General features: G+C 39.3%; 1 protein-coding gene across 2 annotated transcripts in view; it reads right to left on the minus strand.

Annotated features, from left to right (window-relative positions):
* The window catches only part of LOC118534495 (sodium channel protein type 1 subunit alpha), a 144,255-nt gene that overhangs the window by 123,015 nt on the left and 620 nt on the right, over window positions 1-20,620 (minus strand). The window contains exon 1 of one of the 2 annotated variants that reach the window (XM_078070935.1): window positions 20,406-20,528. The exons of the other annotated variant lie outside the window; for it this stretch is intronic. The gene's annotated coding sequence lies outside the window, so the exon portion shown is untranslated. Of the gene's footprint in view, window positions 1-20,405; window positions 20,529-20,620 lie in introns of those variants that run through there. 2 annotated transcript variants of the gene reach the window in all.

Below are 20,620 nucleotides of genomic sequence, written 5' to 3' on the forward strand. Positions count from 1 at the left end.
GGTGTTCCCAAGACAATGGAGTATCCACGTGAAACTATTTGTAACTCTAGGAACTGAGAATAGAACTTTCTCTATTGTGTACTGTACTTTAAAACTGAAACAGTCTTTAACATCCGGTCATGCGTAAACTCACAATGAACTATGTGTAGATTAGTAATTTGCAGTAAATATTTCATGCTGGTTGTTTTCCACCAAACACAGTTACTGTTGACAACTGTCATTGGGTGTGACTTTACCATTTATTAAATGACATAACCTTCAATACTTTATCTATCAATTCCTTACCACAGAACAGTACAATGTTACTACTAATATTATTATAACTATTCCTTATGCAGCTGAAAATTCTGAGGCTTTCCGAACCTTATCAATAAGGCTCCAGGCCACACATAGCTTGCAAAGCAGTAAAACCAAGGCTGTTGGTTCCGAAATCTATTGATCTTTGCAACATTCTCAAAAGTCCACCTTTCCTCCCTGTTCTAGAATCACAAGGATATATTGTTTCTCTGTTCACAAAACATTTACTGAACCTTTTTTTATAAATTACTCGTGGGCGCATCTTCTCATCTATAAAAGAATGAAATTGAGTAATCATTTCTTGTTCATCTCAGCAATTCTGTATTTCCACCAAAGCCAATCCAGGTAGCATGAACACATTAATGGAAGTTATTCAGTGTCTGGGAAATGGTGTTTTTCAGTCTCTGGTAGAGTCAGGGCAATGTTGAAAGGAGCCGGAGGGACCAGTGACCAATATTTAGTAAGTAATTACTAAGCTGTTGGAGCTGAAGAAGAAGTGGGAAGTATGTGAACTAACAGGCGGTGTTTTTTTTTTTTAATGTTAGGCTAACATATTTCATAGGAACAGTACCTATAGCTTAAACATATAGGCATAAAAATAAGAACACCATTGGCCACATGCTTTCATGCCTTCTAATTGCTTATTATAAAGGTCAAGTTTTTGAGGGGCTGCTCACAACAATCCTCTCAACAGCTCTCCCTCTCTGGTCCACAGCGGTGGACCTGAGAGGGGAAGGGTGTCTGTCCATCTGACCTAGTCAAACAGAGCCGCCCCGTGTGACTCTCGCAGTGGTGGGGGACAGGCTTCACTGGAAACGCACAGCCCAAACCAGGTGGGCCAAGGCACTGGGAGCAAGGAATCACGCAGGGGTAGAAGACGCAGTGACAAACGATAGAGCCAGAAAACTTGCAATGACTTCTGTCTCCCGTTCCAGTCCTTCCCAAGATCGAGATATTTCCATGATGAACACAACAAACTCCGTTTTCACTTAGTTGGACTTAGTTTCTGTTACTCTATGGAGCCCTAGCCAGTTCACTCATTGCAGGAATCCAAATGCCCCAGCCCTTGAAAGCTATCAAATACTGCTCAGATTCTGGGCCTCTGACACTTCATTTATTCACCTCTTCAAGCTCCTGCTATATAGATAGATAGATAGATAGATAGATAGATAGATAGATAGATAGACAGATAGATAGATAGATAGATATGCCAGGCGCTTTTACAGAAACTGAAGTTACATCAGTGAACAAACCAGTGAACAAACCAGATCAAAATCCCTCCATTAGCGGAGTTTACTCCAACCTTTTAAACAGATGGAAAGGCACACTATTTTCACGGTGCACACCACCCGTCTGCCTCTGAATCTTTGTTCACAACCTTCACTTTTCTTGACAGATCATCCCCTGCCCCCCTCCCATCCATACATGGAAAATGCTACCCAGGTTTTAGCTCACATATTCTTTCTGCTCTAATATCTTTCCTGTTTCCTCAGTAGTTAGAATTGTGTTTCTTGTGTTAAAGATCAGCTTTACGTTTTATTTTGTGTGTTAAACTGAAGGAACCGAACACGAGAATAAATGGCTGTTCGGATACAGACTGAAAAAGAAAGGCCAATATCCCACCCACGGTACAAAGAGCATTTTTAAGGACTAGCCCATCATTCTGTACACAAGACATTTCATTCATCAGAGCTGAAGCAGTTTAACGTCATTGGTAACTTTAAATATTCCTCATATAAGCCTTGGCATAAAGGCAAAATACGAGTTTGTTTGTTTGTTTGTTTAAGCAGGCTCCATGCTCAGTGCGGGGCTCAAACTCCTGACCCTGAGATCAACATCTGAGCTGAGATCAATAGTCGCACACTTAACCAACTGAGCCACCCAGGTGCCCCCAAATATGAGATTTTTGTTAAATTATACACTTAAAGTCACATACTCCTAAAAGTTGGCAAAAGATAAAGTAAAAATGAAACTCTCTCTGTGCTAAATCTTAACACTGTTGCATTGTCTCTTTTGACCTTGTGCTGAGAGCTTTCTGTAGATTCCTTATTCACCTCCCAGATTCCTAAAGCCCCATGGAACCAGCTCTGCATTTTATTTACCTTTACGTAGCAAATTAATTTATTGAAATATAATTTTCTCTTTCTCACTGTTACCTTTCCAGTTTCAAAAATGAAAAGGTAATTTCCCTCCTTTACTTCCCACCCTTAATATTAGCCATTCCAGGAGATCCTCTGTCAACTTGTCTCAGGAGGTAGGAAGAATATACTGGCCACCTGTGAATGCACAGCTTTGCTCACCTGCTAAGAGGCTTAGGCTGTGCCCTTCCTATGAGAAAGTTTCTAACAAAGGAAAGAGAAGGAAAGCATAAGACGTCCTTTAGTCTTTGCCTTGTTCTCTCTGTCCTGAGAACTGGATCGTGACTTTGGTACACCTCTGCTGGGGGCTAACAACAGCAGTTCACTGCTCGGTGCGCCAAAGAGAAAGGGATGCTGTAATGGGGCCTCATGGCTGTCAGTACATTTTGGGTATTAGAGAGGAAGAGGGGTCACTCAGATGGAAAAAGCTGCACTGGGTCTTATTGTTTGTCAGTTCCAAGGCTGTGATTAGAACTTTGAGAGTGCAAGGGGAGAGCTCAGCATCAGAAGGCTGAAGAATCAGTGTGATTAATATCGGAATGTTATTTATAAATATAAATATATTTAAAATATATTTTCTATGCTAGAAAATAAAGGGATTTTTTTTTTTATCAAAACATTATGCTTGATGCCCATCTCTTGGAGTTCTGGACCTTTTTGTCAGCTGCCTTATATAAAGAGTTAAGTAACTCAATTAATTTGGGGCTTGGCAGGGAGAAGGAGCTCATCCTTGGACTTTGATGCAAAATTTCCCAAAGTAATGGTCAAATCATTGTGTTCTGAATTGTGGATTCCCTTGCTCAAAATTACAAATGACATTTGAGTTTTGAAGGAGAAAATGTGAATAGATCCTTCTGTAATTTGTTTGGGAATCTAGGCTCATTGAGTGATGTGAAGCTGGGTCCTCCCTGAAGGAAAGGGATTGGGATACTAGTGTCTGGAGTTGAAATTGGGCAGGAGTCTGACCCTGGGATGGTGTCCCAGAGGATATAATAGTGATGCCACACAGGCCTGCGGGTGGTGGCAGGCCTGACGGAATGGTGATTCCGATACCCACTGCATATGCCAGAGTCAGAATTTGAACCCAGACGTTATGATTCTAATCCACAGGACCACGGTATCATTACCTGGCTTCAAATCCTGGTTTTGCCCCATGTGATTGGAAAATGGAACTCAGCTAAAGAGCAGTTTATTGTAGAACTGTGATTCCACAGTAAACATAATTTACCACTTCAGGACTACTGGATTCCCCAGTAGTGTGGGATATATATATATATATGTATATATATATATATATACATATATATATATATCTCACATACATATACACACATGTATACATGTATATACAAATGTATATATATTATATATATATATTATTCTGTAAACATTTACTACTAATTCCTTGTTCTCTCCCAAGCATTTATTAATATAGTGACTTAAGCAGCCACTATTTTATTTTTTTTAAATTTTTTTTATTAACATATAATGTATTATTTGTTTCAGGGGTACAGCTCTGTGATTCATCAGTCTGACACAATTCACAGAGTTCACCATAGCACATACCCTCCCCAATGTCCATCACCCAGCCACCCCATCCCTCCCACCCCCCTCCACTCCAGCAAACCTCAGTTTGTTTCCTGAGATTAAGAGTCTCTTATGGTTTGTCTCCTCCTCTTGTTTCATCTTGTTTCATTTTTCCCTCCCTTCCCCTATGATCCTCTGTCTTGTTTCTCAAATTCCTCATATCAGTGAGATCATATGATACTTGTCTTTTTCTGATTGATTTAATTCGCTTAGCATAATACCCTCTAGTTCCATCCATGTCATTGCAAACGGCCAGATTTCATTTTTTGATGGCTGTATAATATTCCATGTGTGTGTGTGTGTGTGTATATATATATATATATATATATATATATATATATACTATATCTTCTTTATCCATTCATCTGTTGATGGACATCTAGGCTCTTTCCATAGTTTGGCTATTGTGGACATTGCTGCTATAAACATCGGGGTGCATGTGCCCCTTCGGATCACTACATTTGTATCTTTGGGGTAAATACCCAGTAGTACAATTGCTGGGTCATAGGGTAGCTCTATTTTCAACTTTTTGAGGAACCTCCATACTATTTTCCAGAGTGGCTGCACCAGCTTGCATTCCCACCAACAGTGTAGGAGGGTTCCCCTTTCTCCGGATCTTTGCCAACATCTGTCATTTCCGGACTTGTTAATTTTAGCCATTCTGACTGGTGTGAGGTGGTATCTCATTGAGGTTTTGATTTGTATTTCCCTGATGCCAAGGGATGTTGAGCACTTTCTCATGTGTCTGTTGGCCATTTGGATGTCTTCTTTGCAGAAATGTCTGTTCATGTCTTCTGCCCATTTCTTGATTGGATTATTTGTTCTTTGGGTGTTGAGTTTGATAAGTTCTTTATAGATTTTGGATACTAGCCCTTTATCTGATATGTCATTTGCAAGTATCTTCTCCCATTCTGTGGGTTGTCTTTTGGTTTTGTTGACTGTTTCCTTTGCTGTGCAAAAGTTTTTTATCTTGGGTGCCTGGGTGGCTCAGTCGTTAAGCGTCTGCCTTCGGCTCAGGTCATGATCCCAGGGTCCTGGGATTGAGCCCCGCATCGGGCTCCCTGCTCAGCCAGGAGCCTGCTTCTCCCTCTCCCACTCCCCCTGTTTGTGTTCCCTCTCTTGCTGTGTCTCTCTCTGTCAAATAAATAAATAATAATAACAATAAAAAGCTTTTTATCTTGATGAAGTCCCAATAGTTCATTTTTGCTCTTGCTTCCCTTACCTTTGGCGATGTGTCTAGGAAGAAGTTGCTGCGGCTGAGGTCAAAGAGGTTGCTGCCTGTGTTCTCCTTTAGGATTTTGATGGACTCCTGTCTCACATTTAGGTCTTCCAACCATTTTGAGTCTATTTTTGTGTGTGGTGTAAGGAAATGGTCCAGTTTCATTCTTCTGCATGTGGCTGTCCAATTTTCCCAACACCATTTATTGAAGGGACTGTCTTTTTTCCATTGGACTTTCTTTCCTGCTTTGTCGAAGATTAGTTGACCATAGAGTTGAGGGTCCATTTCTGGGCTCTCTATTCTGTTCCATTGATCGATGTGTCTGTTTTTGTGCCAGTACCATACTGTCTTGATGATGACAGCTTTGTAATAGTGCTTGAAGTCCGGAATTGTGATGCTGCCAGCTTTGGTTTTCTTTTTCAACATTCCTCTGGGTATTTGGGATCTTTTCTGGTTCCATACAAATTTTAGGATTATTTCAAATTATCTTTGAAAAAAGTTGATGGTATTTTGATAGGGATTGCATTAAATGTGTAGATTACTCTAGGTAGCGTAGACATTTTCACAATATTTGTTCTTCCAATTCATGAGCATGGAACATTTTTCCATTTCTTTGTGTCTTCCTCAATTTCTTTCATGAGTATTTTATAGTTTTCTGAGTACAGATCCTTTGCCTCTTTGGTTAGATTTATTCCTAGGTATCTTATCTTATGGTTTTGGGTGCAATTGTAAATGGGATCGACTCCTTAATTTCTCTTTCTTCTGTCTTGTTGTTGGTGTATAGAAATGCAACTGATTTCTGTGCATTGATTTTATATCCTGCCACTTTACTGAATTCCTGTATGAGTTCTAGCAGTTTTGGGGTGGAGTCTTTTGGGTTTTCCACATTAAGTATCATATCATCTGCAAAATGTGAGAGTTTCACTTCTTCTTTGAAGCAGCCACTATTTTAGAAATAAAAAACATTTCCTAGCGGAAAATAATAGACTCTTTACTTTTCAGGTTAATTTGTCCTTCTAAAAATGAGCCAGAAAGGAGTATAGAATTTACTTGCTATTACATAAATAAATGCAGAAATTGCCATTTAGATCCATCTCTTAGGGACCATAACCAACCAGTTTTTTATCAAGTTTAAAATTACAATTTCTGGATAGCACAAAATTGGTCTATTGGTTTTAGATTGTCTCATAGGTACTAGAAGATAAACATTATAACCATGGTAAAGTCCATACACCCCATGAAAGGAAGAAAGAAAGAAAGAAAAAGAAAAGAGAGGAGAGAGAGAGAAAGAAAGAAAGAAAGAAAGAAAGAAAGAAAGAAAGAAAGAAAGAAAGAAGGAAGGAAAGAAAGAAAGAAAGAAAAGAAAGAGAAAGAAAGAAAGAAAAGAAAAAGAGAAAGAAAGAAGAAAGAAAGAAAGAAAGAAAGAAAGAAAGAAAGAAAGAAAGAAAGAAAGAAAGAAAGAAAAGAAAAGAAAGAAAAGAAAGAGAAAGAAAGAAAGTAAGTCAGCTATTTCTTCAAACAGGGTATCAAAATATTTGAGCCCACCCCAGTTCCACTGGAATTTACTGAATCAAAGCTGTAATAGGTTTGTGATTTTTTGCACTCAGAGATTGCCATTCTTAAAATCACCTACAATATATTGAGCCTAAATAATTGGAATTATTTTTCTTACTGAATCTATTCTAAAATGTTTCTCAAGTAGCTAGAATCTGTGTTTGTAGGCACACAGAAAAATATTTAAAATTTTATAAAAAGTTTCCAAAAAGTCACTAAAATTACTTCTGATTCTTTCTTTCTGGTAGTAAAGGAAAATGAATGGTAAGGTTTGGGGGTTTTTTGTTTGTTTGTTTGTTTGTTTGTTTGTTTTGACCTCACCACAATGCTGTATTTTAAAGTGAGAGAGAGAGATGGAGGAAGGTTGTGGGATCATGAAGGAGGTCCTCACATGATGCCCAGTCTCCCCACGCCTTCCTGCCATTCCACCCAAAGCAATGAAAGCCAGAATTTAATTAGAAATGACCATTTCCAGGGATGCAGTTACTTCCTGTTGGAAGATTCACAGCAATTTTCTTTTAATTACATAGGCAGCTGTTGGAGTTGGAGAAGCAAACAGTGGTATTCTTAAACCAAATAAATAGGTTTTATGGGCAAGACCTAGTAATACACTAACATGATTTCTTGAAAGGGAATTAAATAGATGAATGTAAACCATCTGATGAGGTCAGCAATGCAATATTGGTTCACAAGGTTATTAAACTACAGAATTACTTTTTGTCACTTCATAGAATATTATTCATTCTCCATTATGAAACCATTCAAGCAATGTTTAAAAGAATTATTTCAGTGATCTATGAGTTTTTAGCTTAAAATCCTTTATTATTTGGGGCCCTGGCTTATTTTTTGGTCTTTTTTTCTTCAGCTAAAGTGTAAGAGTGCATTATCAATATTTACTGAGGATGACAGCAATGCCATTTTTCATAATAACAAACTTTTTGCCTTTCCCCAAATAAGCCAGGAGCCATCACACTTTTAATACTTGGTTTTCTTCCTTTCCTCTCTGGTCGCATCACCCTCCACCCTCTACCGTGCACCTCCTGCCCTGACTCTAGCTCCTAATCTCTTTGAGAGAAAGAACTAGGTCTTATTTCTTATTTTATTCCCAAACACACCCCAGTGTTTGTGGTATTTGCTGAAGGTGAACAGATGACATCTGCTGAGTACTGATGAATCAAAATTCCAGAATGAAATTCCACTAAGATTTATAGGCAGGATAAAAGAACTTTTAAAATCTCATGAAACAGAAAATCAATTGACATAAATCTTTACCACTGCTTCACAGATATGCTTTTGAGAATCCTTGAGGAATTGCGGCAGGGAAAGTTCTCAGAGATCATCTACACAAGGGTTCTTATTTTGGATAGAAGGAATGATGTCAAGAGAAGTGATGTGACTTGTCCAAGGTCACATAGCTAGTTTTATACCACAAAAGTCCATTCAAATTTTTTCCACTGTCTAACTATGAAGGAAATTAATATTGAGTAGGTGCATCAGCACATAAGAAGCGAAATGGAAGTGAGTGGAGTATTTCTAGATACGCCACAATTGATTTTCACTCATGTTTTGACAGAGAGATGGATGTGATGGTGTGTGTGATTGCAGTTACTGTTTAAGAAGGTGATGGACTAACCAACATTGGTTTTAGCAAAGGGTAAAGAAAGTGACCGTCTTTCAGTCTAGCTCCCCATGCCGATCTTAAATATTAACCACAAAATGTTCAAGTTCAAGGGCATGAGCACCAGGTACTCAGAGTAACATTGACAGCTTTCAGGAATGCAGATCCAAAAAGAGGCCCAGGAAATATCCAGCAAGCAAATGATCTTGAAGTTCTATAATGTCTTTGAAAAGCTGAAATGTAATCTAAAAATATATTTTCTGTTTCTTTAGTCTAACAAAACATTTAAATGGCTGTTAACTTTCTCATATTGAAAAAATATTTAATGTTTCACACGCCTGAGCTTTATGCCTCTTTCTTTAAATACATAAAAGCTTCATAAAGTTTGACTCTTAAAACAAGATCAAAGTACATCACAATATTTAAAGCAATAATCATGAATATTTAGGTTTAGATCTACTGCCACAGTAGGATAAAGAAAGAAAAGAAATATCAATACAAATAAAGAAAGTACATGAGCAATATAAAAAACTAAGTTACTGTGTTGGGTTCTATTCTGTGCTTACATGTGCTCTTTCCCTTCTCTTAGATCAATTACACACTATTCTTGGTTTTTGCCTGATCTATTTCATACAGCAATTTCCCCACTTTGCAAAGAAGAGTCAGCTACAGCTAGTGCTAAGAAAAATATGGTCGATTACTTATTGGGACCACAATACCAGTTTGTCATTTAAATATATTTTTAAGGGGCACCTGGGTGGCTCAGTCATTAAGCGTCTGCCTTCGGCTCAGGTCATGATCCCGGGGTCCTGGGATCGAGCCCCGCGTCGGGCTCCCTGCTCAGTGGGAAGCCCGCTTCTCCCTCTCCCACCCCCCTGCTTTTGTTCCCTCTCTCTCTGTGTCTCTCTATCAAATAAATAAAATCTTAAAAAAATAAAAATAAATAAATATATTTTTAAAACAAACATATCACTTCTCTATCTGTTGAAGAGGTTTAATTAGCTTTTATTTTATGAAGAGGACTTTCTTTACACTAAAAGATATAGCTGATATTTATGAATACAACTCTTTATTTACAAAATAAAACTGAACTTTGCCATAACTTAGCATAATCAAACATGTAGTTCCTGTTTCCCTAAAGGATTTTAACCAACATCTCTTTCCTTTCATGTTCAAAGACTAAGAGCCATTGCCTTTACCAAGAAAAGCTATCCATAATGTCTGCATGTATCAATAGAATTATGATGCTACCATGTTTTTCTGGGAGATTAACATCTTTCCCACATCCCTAAGCTGTCCCAACCTTCAGAAATCCATTCGTAAACTCATCCAAATCACGTATGATTACGTCTCTTCTATCTTCCCTTGGGAAAAGCAAGCATTCCAAATAATGGGCAGAGGTCAGGCAGGGCCCGCTTCAGAGCTTCTATCTCTTTAGAAGAGATTGGTAGCGACTGGGGTAGAAGGTGCATAGAGCCAGACAATCACCACATTTAGTCTAGTCCCACTAGATTTCCTTGGAAATTTTGCAGCTCGTAAACTGAGTTGCTAGTTCAGGATGGCCCCTATTCACGTTGGCTTGCTGAGCAATGGGATGTCTTAGCCACACCTGGATCACTTGGGGCTCAGGTGTGGGATGGGCGCTGGGCAGCGGCACTCCCATGCTACACAGTCTCCTGTCCTGGCTCGTCTATAGTCAGATAACAGACAGACTTGTCTACTTGCTAGGGGTTACTACAATGACAGGACCACTTCAATATTTTCCATGACCCTTGAAAAATAAGGAAGCTCAGAGGCTGATAGATTTGTTTCCATGTTCCACACAGTCTCTTTGAAAGTCTTTTACATCCTGGTTGTTATCATTACATCAAAGTAACCTGTTCCACCTCTCTGTGGGGAACAGCAGGTTGAAGAGGCAGGAAAGGGCTCCTTCTGGTTCTGCACCTCTTTAATTAACATATATGGGATGTGATCATTTACACGGCCGCCCCCCTCTTACTGTTTCTGAAACTAAGCAAATATAGAATGTGAATCTTTCCCTAACTTTAGCAGTGATAAAACTCAGAGCTCACTTGCCCTACTTCACAGGGTAGTTGCTGTCCCACAGGACAGCAGTACCTTTATCCACATCTTCATCAGCCCGGAGTCTCCTCTCTAGGGCATCACAAAAGAGTTATCTTTCCATGAAACCTCTACTGCTTTAAAATTCTGTAGCTCTGATTTAGGCAGAATCCTGGCAGGAAATACATGCTACACTCAGAAGCCGTTCAATGAAGATAATTTAATGGAGGAACATTTTACTATGTAGTTTAGATGGTTGACAAAGCACTCGGGAACTAACAATGGAGAGACGCCATGCCACACCTGGGTCTTAATGGATAAGAGAAGGAAACAGTGGCACCCGATGCTAGTGAGAGCAGGGAGTTCTGGAAGACCCCAGCAGGAGGTTTACCAGAGAAGAAGGCAGCCACTTAGGCTAGAAGGTGGGGTGTGGTGGGGAAGATCCTCTAGTTCCTACTCATGCCTGCCTTGGGCTCAACCCAAAAGAACCCAGAAGACAAGGGCTTCCAGATTATGTCTAACTATGGAGAGCAGCCGTTGGGGGCTGGAGATCTGTCCCCTGACCCACCTATTGTGCTTCCGCTCCCTTCCTGGGCCTGGCACTTTGCATCTCCTGCTGGGGCAGCCCCTCTTCTGCAATGGCAGCTCTCGCTAATGGCTGTCCTCCGCATGTGCACCTTCAGACCTCCCCACTGTTGCATGTCCCTGGCTGCCTCATCGTCCAATTTTGGCTCCCTTGAACCTACTCTGTGTAGAGTCCCTTCATTCCCACTGTCCTGGTTAAGACTTCCATTCCTTTGTAAGCATCAGGCAGATGATTTATAGTTCTATCAGATATGAAGGGCTGCTGGGAAAGGGGGAAAAAGCTATGTATCTCATAGTATGGATCTCTAGTATGTGGTAGGTATGCAGAAATGTATTGCTATTCAAATCAATTCTAACAATGATTTAAGAGGAATAATAATTAAATATGCCAGGACTTTAAAACATCATGACAATCTAATGAAGTAGATATCATTATCATTATCATGATTTTATAGATGAGGAAACTGAGCCTCAGAATAGTTGAGTAACTTGGCTGAGGTCACACTTAGGAGGGTCTCCAGGTAAGGGGATGATTAAGTGTGGTTTTGAAACCAACACTCTGTCTTCCAAGTACCCAATCGTAGCTTAAGTTCATATTGTCTTGTTTCATATAAAACTCTCTGCAGTATCACATTATTAAAATCAAGATGGTAAGTCTCTGGGACCCAAGTTCAAAGGCAAACAAAGGGGAGATGACACATCCACTCCTCACTGAGCAGGATTACATCATCCATGCTCACACGGACTGTGATGGAGGAGAGGTATTTTTACATGTGGCCAGCCCAAGAGAGTTTTAGGGGTATGGTGAATCTACAGTCTGGATTTCTGTCAAACGTGTTGGGGGTGTCACGTGGCAGGGTGGGAGGGTGGCAGATGGCGATTCTTCCTTCTCCTTGTTTTAGATTCTACAATCTTCCACAGAATGTGAAAGAGTGGAGCTATGTTTGGAACTACTCTCACCAAGTCAACAAATAAACTAAACACATGAGGAGTGGAGTGGAGACACTTGCCTCAATCTGGCAACGCTTGAGTTTCCAGAAGTCTACATTTGTTAAACATGGAGAGTCTCAGAAAGCAGAACTGCTGCGGATCATGAGCATTTGACAGTAAGTTCGCTCTGGCCAAGCCTCAGGTTGCAAACCTCATGCTTGATGAGGACTCTTTTTCTCAGCTCATTTTCTAAAAACAAGTGCTTTCTGGCTCTGCTTCATATTTGTGAAGACACAAACCACACCAACATGTGATACTCTTAAATTTTGAAGCCCTGCTTCTCAAAGTGTGGCAGTGGGCTCGCTGCGTGTGCATCTCTTGGGAGCTTGTAGAAATGCAGAATTTGGGGCTTTACTCTGTAGAATTTGCAGTTTAACAAGACTCGCAGGTGATTTCTGTACACATTAGAGTTTGAGAATCACCGCTGTAGAGGGTACTGTTGGCCAATGACCATCAGAGAGGCTCAGCTCCTAAGCCCACCCTCTTCCCTCTGCATTCACGCCCTATGAATCAGCCACTGCCCTTCTCACTGTCCCCTAAGCATGCCCACTCACCTTTGGAAGGCACGCTTGTCAGGTCTACTGGAGACAGGTACCCCTCCCCTCTTCTACCAAGAAAACTCCTAACCTACTCTTCAAGTAATATTTTGCATATCACTTGACCTGTTTGCTTTTAAAAATCAAAATTAACCTTCCTGTTTCTCTTCCCCCAGGGCCATTCTGAAGAGGCAAGCACTGTTAACGATTTCTTTTGAAACTTGTCTGAAATTTCTTGTGTTTATCAAAGCATCTGAAATGTATGTTTTTTATCTTTTTTTTCCAGAAATGACATTATGCTATCTATTGATGTACACCTTGTTTGATTTACATAATTTATCTCAAATTTTTCCCTTGTTACTATGTAATGTATGTTACATACGTTACACATAACGTATCCCCATTTTTTTCTCTTGTTATTATGTAACATATGTTATAATGTAAAGAGTATTCTGGCATGCATATAGATGGATACATCAAAAATCTATTTAATCAGTCTTCAAATGATAAGCATTTAGGTTACTTCCAGTTTTTTGGTTTCATTTGTTTCGCTTTGCTGTTATTTCAAACAATGCTGGTGTCAACATCACTTTCCAAATATTTTCCCCACTTGCACAAGTTTTCTGTGGGACATCATCTCAAGAAATGGCTCGGCTTAGTGGAAGGGCATGGGCCTTTTAACTTTGGTAGATATTGCTAGGCTTCCCTCCAAAGGCATGTTTACAGTCCAGCAACAGCAGAAGAGACCTGTTTCCCACACCTTTGCCATCATCAGGAATTATCAAGCTTTTTTCTTTGTTAACTGGAAAGTGATATCTAGCCTAAGTCTTGACTTCACCTGGGAGTTCCCCATAGGAGTTTATTAGCAGAAGCACAGAGACATGTGGGGAAGAAAGAGAAGGTACGTTCTAAGAAGAGGAGATATGGTGTACAGGCAGATGCAAGGCTGGGTCTGTGGAAATGGCTAGAGTTTGGAGGGCTGCGCAGACGCCAGATCACACAGGTCGCAGCACACTGCTGCAGAAGGAAAGATGGAACCGTGTTCACAAGGAGACCAGGAGAGGATGATGTCGAGAAGCCAAAACCGAACATTCTCCTTTTGTTTCCACCAGTTTGAGGGAGTCACCTATTTGCTCTAAGGCTACCGACAATATTAGTAGTGTCCTCATAATTGGCTTATGTGCTCCTAAAACCACTTCAGACAAGGTGGGTGTGTGTGTGTGGGCGGGGGGGGGGGGGCGGCTGGCTCATTGTCAGGAGGACAAGTTTCGTTAATCTGGAGACCAAAACATTTCTCTGTGATGTCATGGTCGTGCCATTGATATACAGTTTTCTCTAACATTTTCACTAGAAACTGTACATTTGAAACCCAAACACTCTTACTATTACTGCCACGTTCCCCTCTCCCAATATTCGATAATCACAATAATATCTTTAGGAAATTTCATATAGAAGATTGCTACCTGTTCTATTTTTCTTTGCGTCCCAAAATGAGAGAATCCCAACAGAACACTGATAACTCTTTTAAATATCCTATTTCTCTGTTTCACTTATTGGACATAAAAAATAATGTCACTTTATCAGAGAACTATAATTTCACTTAGAAAAACCAAATTAATTTTTCACAAATCAGCTTAGTTAACAAATTTCAGATTATGGAGACCTATGTGACTAATGATGCATTTTAGGATAAATGATTAAAAAGGCAACATTAAGAGTCACTTATTTTTCTTTAATTATCAATGGCTACATGAAACAGGTCTAGTAAATCTAATCATCTTGGCATTGATTGATACATGGCTGGCCACATTCCAGACTTAATCCCATTTACACAGAATATTGGAATTAGAAAAAAAATCAGAGGCATTACTTAATTTAGGCTCTCAGTTGTCGAAGATTTTACCTTAACTTGGTAGAAATGTGTTTGTCTTTATCTTTAAGTCCAAATTGTTTTTCAAGATAAATTAAATCAGCGTAATTCTAAATTTCTCTTCCAGCGATACATACTTTTCCTCTTAATAGTTGTTCCTTCTACTCTGAAGAAAAAACTTCTACATTTCCTAGGCTTTTCAAATCTCTCAAGGGATTATTTACCTCGATAATATAATTTTTAAGAACAGGGGATGACAACAACAAAAAAAGAATAAAAATGCTGGACACATGGCTGGCTAGTTATCTTAGGATACTGCATTTTTAAAAGTATCTTTAGGGGCAGTGTAAGAGTAGGTAACTGTTCATTCATGGCTAGCCTCATCCTATCTCCTCACCGGATCTTGACTCATCAGTGCTTTAAACATCAGTCATTGAATCCAGCAACTTTGAGTCCCAGAGCCTATATAATATCAATGTCTAGTTGCTCAAAAGAGATTGGGAGGACTCCTTGAGATAGCCTGATATATTTGGGAGCATATGATGCCAAATATTATTATAAACTATTATATTCTGAACACTGTTAGTATGTGAAAGATACTACTTGATATATATTATCTCTTCTAAATTCTTGACAGGAGATAGGATGATTCTCACTTGGGAGCTGAAGAAACAGATTTTCAGAGTTTCAATAATTTGCCCATCATCACAAAGCTAACCAGTGGTACGGAAAGGGATGGATTGACAACAACTTGCACCCCTAACTGAGGTAGGATGTAGATTGAGCACCTCCGCTCTCAATAGAAGACTGTAATATTGAGTTGAGTCACAGCTTCAAAAAAAAAAAAAAAATGGAATTTACAGATACTGTCAAGTCATTTGGAATTTATTGTATTTAATACATGTTTAAATTATCTTCTGTTATTGAATACATTTTTTCTGAGTATTCTAAAATGGAATATGTATGGTGGGTGACAGGTGGTGACTACACTTATGGTGTGGTGAGCATTTAGTATTGAACAGAATTGTCAAATCAATATGTTGCACGCCTGAAACTAATATAATACGGTAGGTCAACTTTACTTCACTAATAACAAAATGGAATAAAAGATCTTTCAAGTTCTTCATGGGTATTTACTTTAAGATCAAATAAAGTTGGAAGTGACTGTGTGATTCTGGGGTTGGGAAACTAGTATTTTAAAGCAAGACTTCCTACTTGAGGTTGGAAGCAATTTTTCACTTTGTAAGTCTGAGAAAGTCTCTAGATCAAACCCAAAAGATTTTTTTCTTAAGGTAAATAAAGAGAGTAGCATGAATGAGTTGCAAAGAGCTCCAAATGTATTGCAGCCTTAAGTGAACCTACCTCTTCCTTTGGGAATTTTATTTTTAACTCTGGATCTCATTTGCAAGTTGCTATTTAATTGACTGGGGTGAATGATGTTATGAAAAGCACAAAATATAAAGGAGCTAGGTAGCAATGATAATTATTCAACATCCATTCAACAAGTATTTACTAAGGCTCAGTATATGCTCGGTGCTGTGCCATGTACTGGGCGTCGCAGTGGAAAGAGATGGTCTGCGGCTATGGCTCCCCTTTGGCTGGTGGACACAGAGCTGACAGCGAGGTCAGTGCAGTAACTCTGCTAAAGCTCAAGTTTAGGTTAAATTGAATTCAGGGTCATCTCTGTTTTTTTCTTAAACAAGTTTTTTTTTTTTTTTTTTTAAGGCTTTATTTATTCATTTGAGACAGAGAGATACAGAGAGAGAGAGAGAGAGAGCACGAGCAGGGGGAGAGGCAGAGGGAGAGGGACAAGCAGGCTCCCTGCTGAGCCAGGAGCCCGATGCGGGGCTCGATCCCTGGACCCTGGGACCGTGACCTGAGCCAAAGGCAGATGCTTAACCATCTGAGCTACCCAGGTGCCCCCAGGGTCATCTCTTAGGAGGGGGAATAATCCCATCCTCTTGGACATTTTGAGAGCATTAAGTGACATAATACTTGTTACTGTAACTAGTATAATAAATGGTGTGTTGAAATCGTTCCATAAGTACTTAGTAATACATATAAAGAACAATTAATTAAACATATTATACAAATAAGTCAGGGAAAATATCTGAATCCTAGCAACTAAAACAAAGCATTGGTAACACATATCAACCCTTATTCTCTCTGAATGACTTTAGAGCAGAAAGACTCTTGAAATAAGTCTTTATTAAAAAACACTTAGGAATTATACTCACCAATGTGTTCAAACTACATACACTATTGAGTCTTGCTTTATGGAATAATGGGAAGAGAAGTAGATTTGGCATCTGAAGATCTTCAGTTTTATTTTCTTGTGGTAAAATGATAATAGTAATGGGACCTATTGTTTAGGGTTGCTGTGGGTCTCCAAAAGGATCATGTCTATAAAATTACTTGGAAATGCAGATATAATCATTCAAATATAAGCTATTATTTTTGATTAATCAAGATATAGTTGTCCAATACATTTTTTTATATCCACATTTTAAAGATTTTTTTTTTAATTTTTTTATTGTTATGTTAATCCCCATACATTACATCATTAGTTTTAGATATAGTGTTCCATGATTCATTGTTTGTGCATAACACCCAGTGCTCCATGCAGAACGTGCCCTCCTCAATACCCATCACCAAGCTAACCCATCCTCCCAACCCCCTCCCCTCTAGAACCCTCAGTTTGTTTTTCAGAGTCCATTGTCTCTCATGGTTCTTCTCCCCCTCTGATTCCCCCCCTTCATTCTTCCCCTCCTGCTACATTCTTCTTCTTCTTTTTTTCTTTCTTAACATATATTGCATTATTTGTTTCAGAGGTACAGATCTGAGATTCAACAGTCTTGCACAATTCACAGCGCTTACCGGAACACATACCCTCCCCAGTGTCCATCACCCAGTCACCCCATCCCTCCCACCCCACCCCCCACTCCAGCAACCCTCAGTTTGTTTCCTGAGATTAAGAATTCCTCATATCAGTGAGGTCATTATATCCACATTTTAGATTAAGTCCCTTAATTCACAAATATCTTAGGATACAATTTGAGTTTGTAGTACATTGTCCTAAAAAGAATTTCTAACAGTTGGGAAAAAATATGCGTGTGTGCATGTGTGTGTGAGTGGTGTGTGGCTTATCTATTTCTACCATGCATATCAGTTCCAGAAAATGTCTGGACTGAATTGCGGAACTGTTTGAGGTAATAATTCATGGGCAGATATCGTTAAAATTCTGAGATGCCAGCAGGCAAATGTGTAATCTTAAGGGCCAAGAGCTATTATTTAGTATGACTTCTAAAGACAGGTAAATGAACTTACATTAGATACCTGTTCCAGTCCCATGACTTTATGATTTTATGATTATGTAATATAACCCCAACTGCCTTCCATGAAAGGAAGATGGTTCTAAACTGGAGACCCTTGATCTTCTAAGCTCTTTGATGGGTCTGGGCATTTACATCTGGATATAAAAGCCATGGAAAGCTGGTCTGCTGTGTACACTAGAAGGAGAATTTGGAGCTCTCAGAACATCCTGCAAGAAGGGGGTGAGGAGCAGAGATGGGAGAGAGAGGAAAAATGAGGGGAAGAGCCCACATCCTCAGTGAAATCTATCAACCCCAAAGATGATTGGTATAGAAAAATCTCTGGTGGAAACTCGTGACAGATAGAATCTAGGTCACTTTTTAAGAGTGATGAGGTAGCATACATGGAACCAGGACTCCAGGATACAGAGGGTGATACAAGATTTTAAGTCCCGGAGAAGTTGAAGAAGGGTTTTGGACTTTGACAGACTGTGGAATTGCTATTTGAGCAAATTACACCTAGATCTTCAAGGGGGCAAAGAGACCTCAGTTTATACATGGCTTACACAAAAGAGACATATATCTATTTATTTTGTTAAGTTTGAAACTGCATGCTTCCAAAAGGAGAAATAGTATATCTGTCGTACTATTTAGTATACTAGAACTTTACAAAGGGGAGTTAAACTAGGCCAGCGATTCTCAGATTCGAAAACGTGGGGAGGGGATGGGGTGAGAATGAGGAGGTGGGAGGGGCAATTTTGCCCTCAGGGGAGATGTGTTAATGTCTAGAAATATTTTTGGTTGTCACAATTGAGGGTTGCTAGTCGCACCTTGTGGGTAGAGGGCAGGGATGTTGCTCATTATATGATGTACAGAACAGACCCCACAACAAAGACTCTCTGACCGCAAATGTCAATTGTGCTGAGCTGAGAAACCCTAACATAGGCTAACCTATCATTTTACAAATGAGAAACTGAACATCAGAGAGGGTCAGTGATGGGGGCCAAGTCACACAGTGAGCAAGAACTCCTTGCTTCCTGAAGAGTTGGAAGGGCTAAGTCCTTCACTGTTTCCCCACCACACTATGTGACTTCTAAAAGCTAAAAATGGAACTGCTGGAAAATAAAGCTTCTTATGGACAAATTTAGGCTGAAGATGTACTAAACACTAGCATAAATCCTTAAAACATAGTACTGCTTACACTGAGACATTTGGGCCACCAGAAAAATAGAGAATTCAATTATGTAACATACATTTGACTGTATGTAGTAAAAACAATTTTCATGATATTTAACCAAAGTTCTACCCAGCCTAGTGGTTCTCAAACTTTCGCATGCTTCACGGCCGCCTGGAGGGCTTGTTAAGAGACAAGTTGCCCCCCACCCCCCGAGAATCTGCATTCCTAACAAGCTTTCAGATGGTGTTGTGGCTACTCAGGAGGCCACGCTTTGAGAACCACTGGCCTAGCATTTGGTAGCTACTCAATCAATGTTGGTTTAGTATTGTAGGCATTTAATAATATAATCTCACCAAAAAAAATGTAATCTCACTTTGGCATAGATTAATTACTAATGCTACTTCGCACTTAGAGGAAAAATCATCCAGAAATGGCAGAACCAAAACTAACTTTAGACCTCATTTAACTCATATCTTTTACTTTAGAAATGAACAAATGAATATAACTATTTAAGCTCCATTAACAGAGAAAAGAATCCCTATTAAAAATCGATTTTGAAACAAAAATCATTTATAGACATTGAGTACTGGCAGTGTTATTGTAAGGATATATGAACCAAAGATTGTAAGTACAACTAAATAGGTATGCATTATTTTTCACATTATGTGTATGAGGAATATTCTGAATGCCAAACTGAGTAAAACCTTGTCTGATGGGGCTCTTATGCCAAGCTAGGTCTATGGGGACAATGCCTATTGACATCAGTAATATAAAATCAGGCCCTGAGGGATCATAACTGTCTCTTCAAATTATTTGGGAAAACATGTACATGTTTAATCAATTAAATATAGCATACAATGATAAGCAATATATTCCCATCATAAATAATCAATGTGCTACTGTTAGTCATGATTAACAGAGTGGAAGGTACCCAGAAGGAAATTCATTTCGGCAACATTCATTTTCATTCCTATAATTTAATAAAAAATAATGCAAGAAATTGCAGATACTTAAAAACTACCTGTTTGCTTAGCGAGTGAGTGTGCTGTCATTAATTGCCCCACGCCGGTCCTCATTTATGGACACTGAATATTCAGCCTCCCATTTACCTCTTAAACATCATGAGACTCTTTACACAACCTTTATTTTCCTAACTCATGACATCCTGTCCAAAGGCACGCAGGAAGCCAAACCCTCTCAAATGTGCTGCTTCTGTCTTGAACTTTTTAAATACCCACCTATCTTTTAAATTAGGTGCCATCTGTTGTATCAGGATCTCTGGTTAAATCTTATTAAAATTCCTTGCCAATATCGTACGGTTGCTACAATCTTAGCCTGCTACTTCTCCAGGCTTTTCTGCAGCGTTCAGTAAGAGCCTGCTATTTTAACTAATTCCCGTACCAGGACACGGTGTGAGAGTCTAAAACAGAATCAATGCTATACTGTTTCTAATTTTACTCACAGAGTGAATAACCGCTCATGTCAAATCTGGGATCATGCCTCCGAGTCCCCCGAACACAGCACAGTCTGAACCAGAGCAGTTAACCCAACATCACTCAGTGCTACTATCAAATGGCGCTTTTCCTGCAGGATTCACCTTGGAACGAACTAGGCAGGATTTATTATTTGTTGAAGTCACATAACTGCCAGGTTATGCAGGCTTCATTCTCATATTGT

Source organism: Halichoerus grypus, chromosome 4 (assembly GCF_964656455.1).
Source record: "Halichoerus grypus chromosome 4, mHalGry1.hap1.1, whole genome shotgun sequence".
Lineage (NCBI taxonomy): Eukaryota > Metazoa > Chordata > Mammalia > Carnivora > Phocidae > Halichoerus > Halichoerus grypus.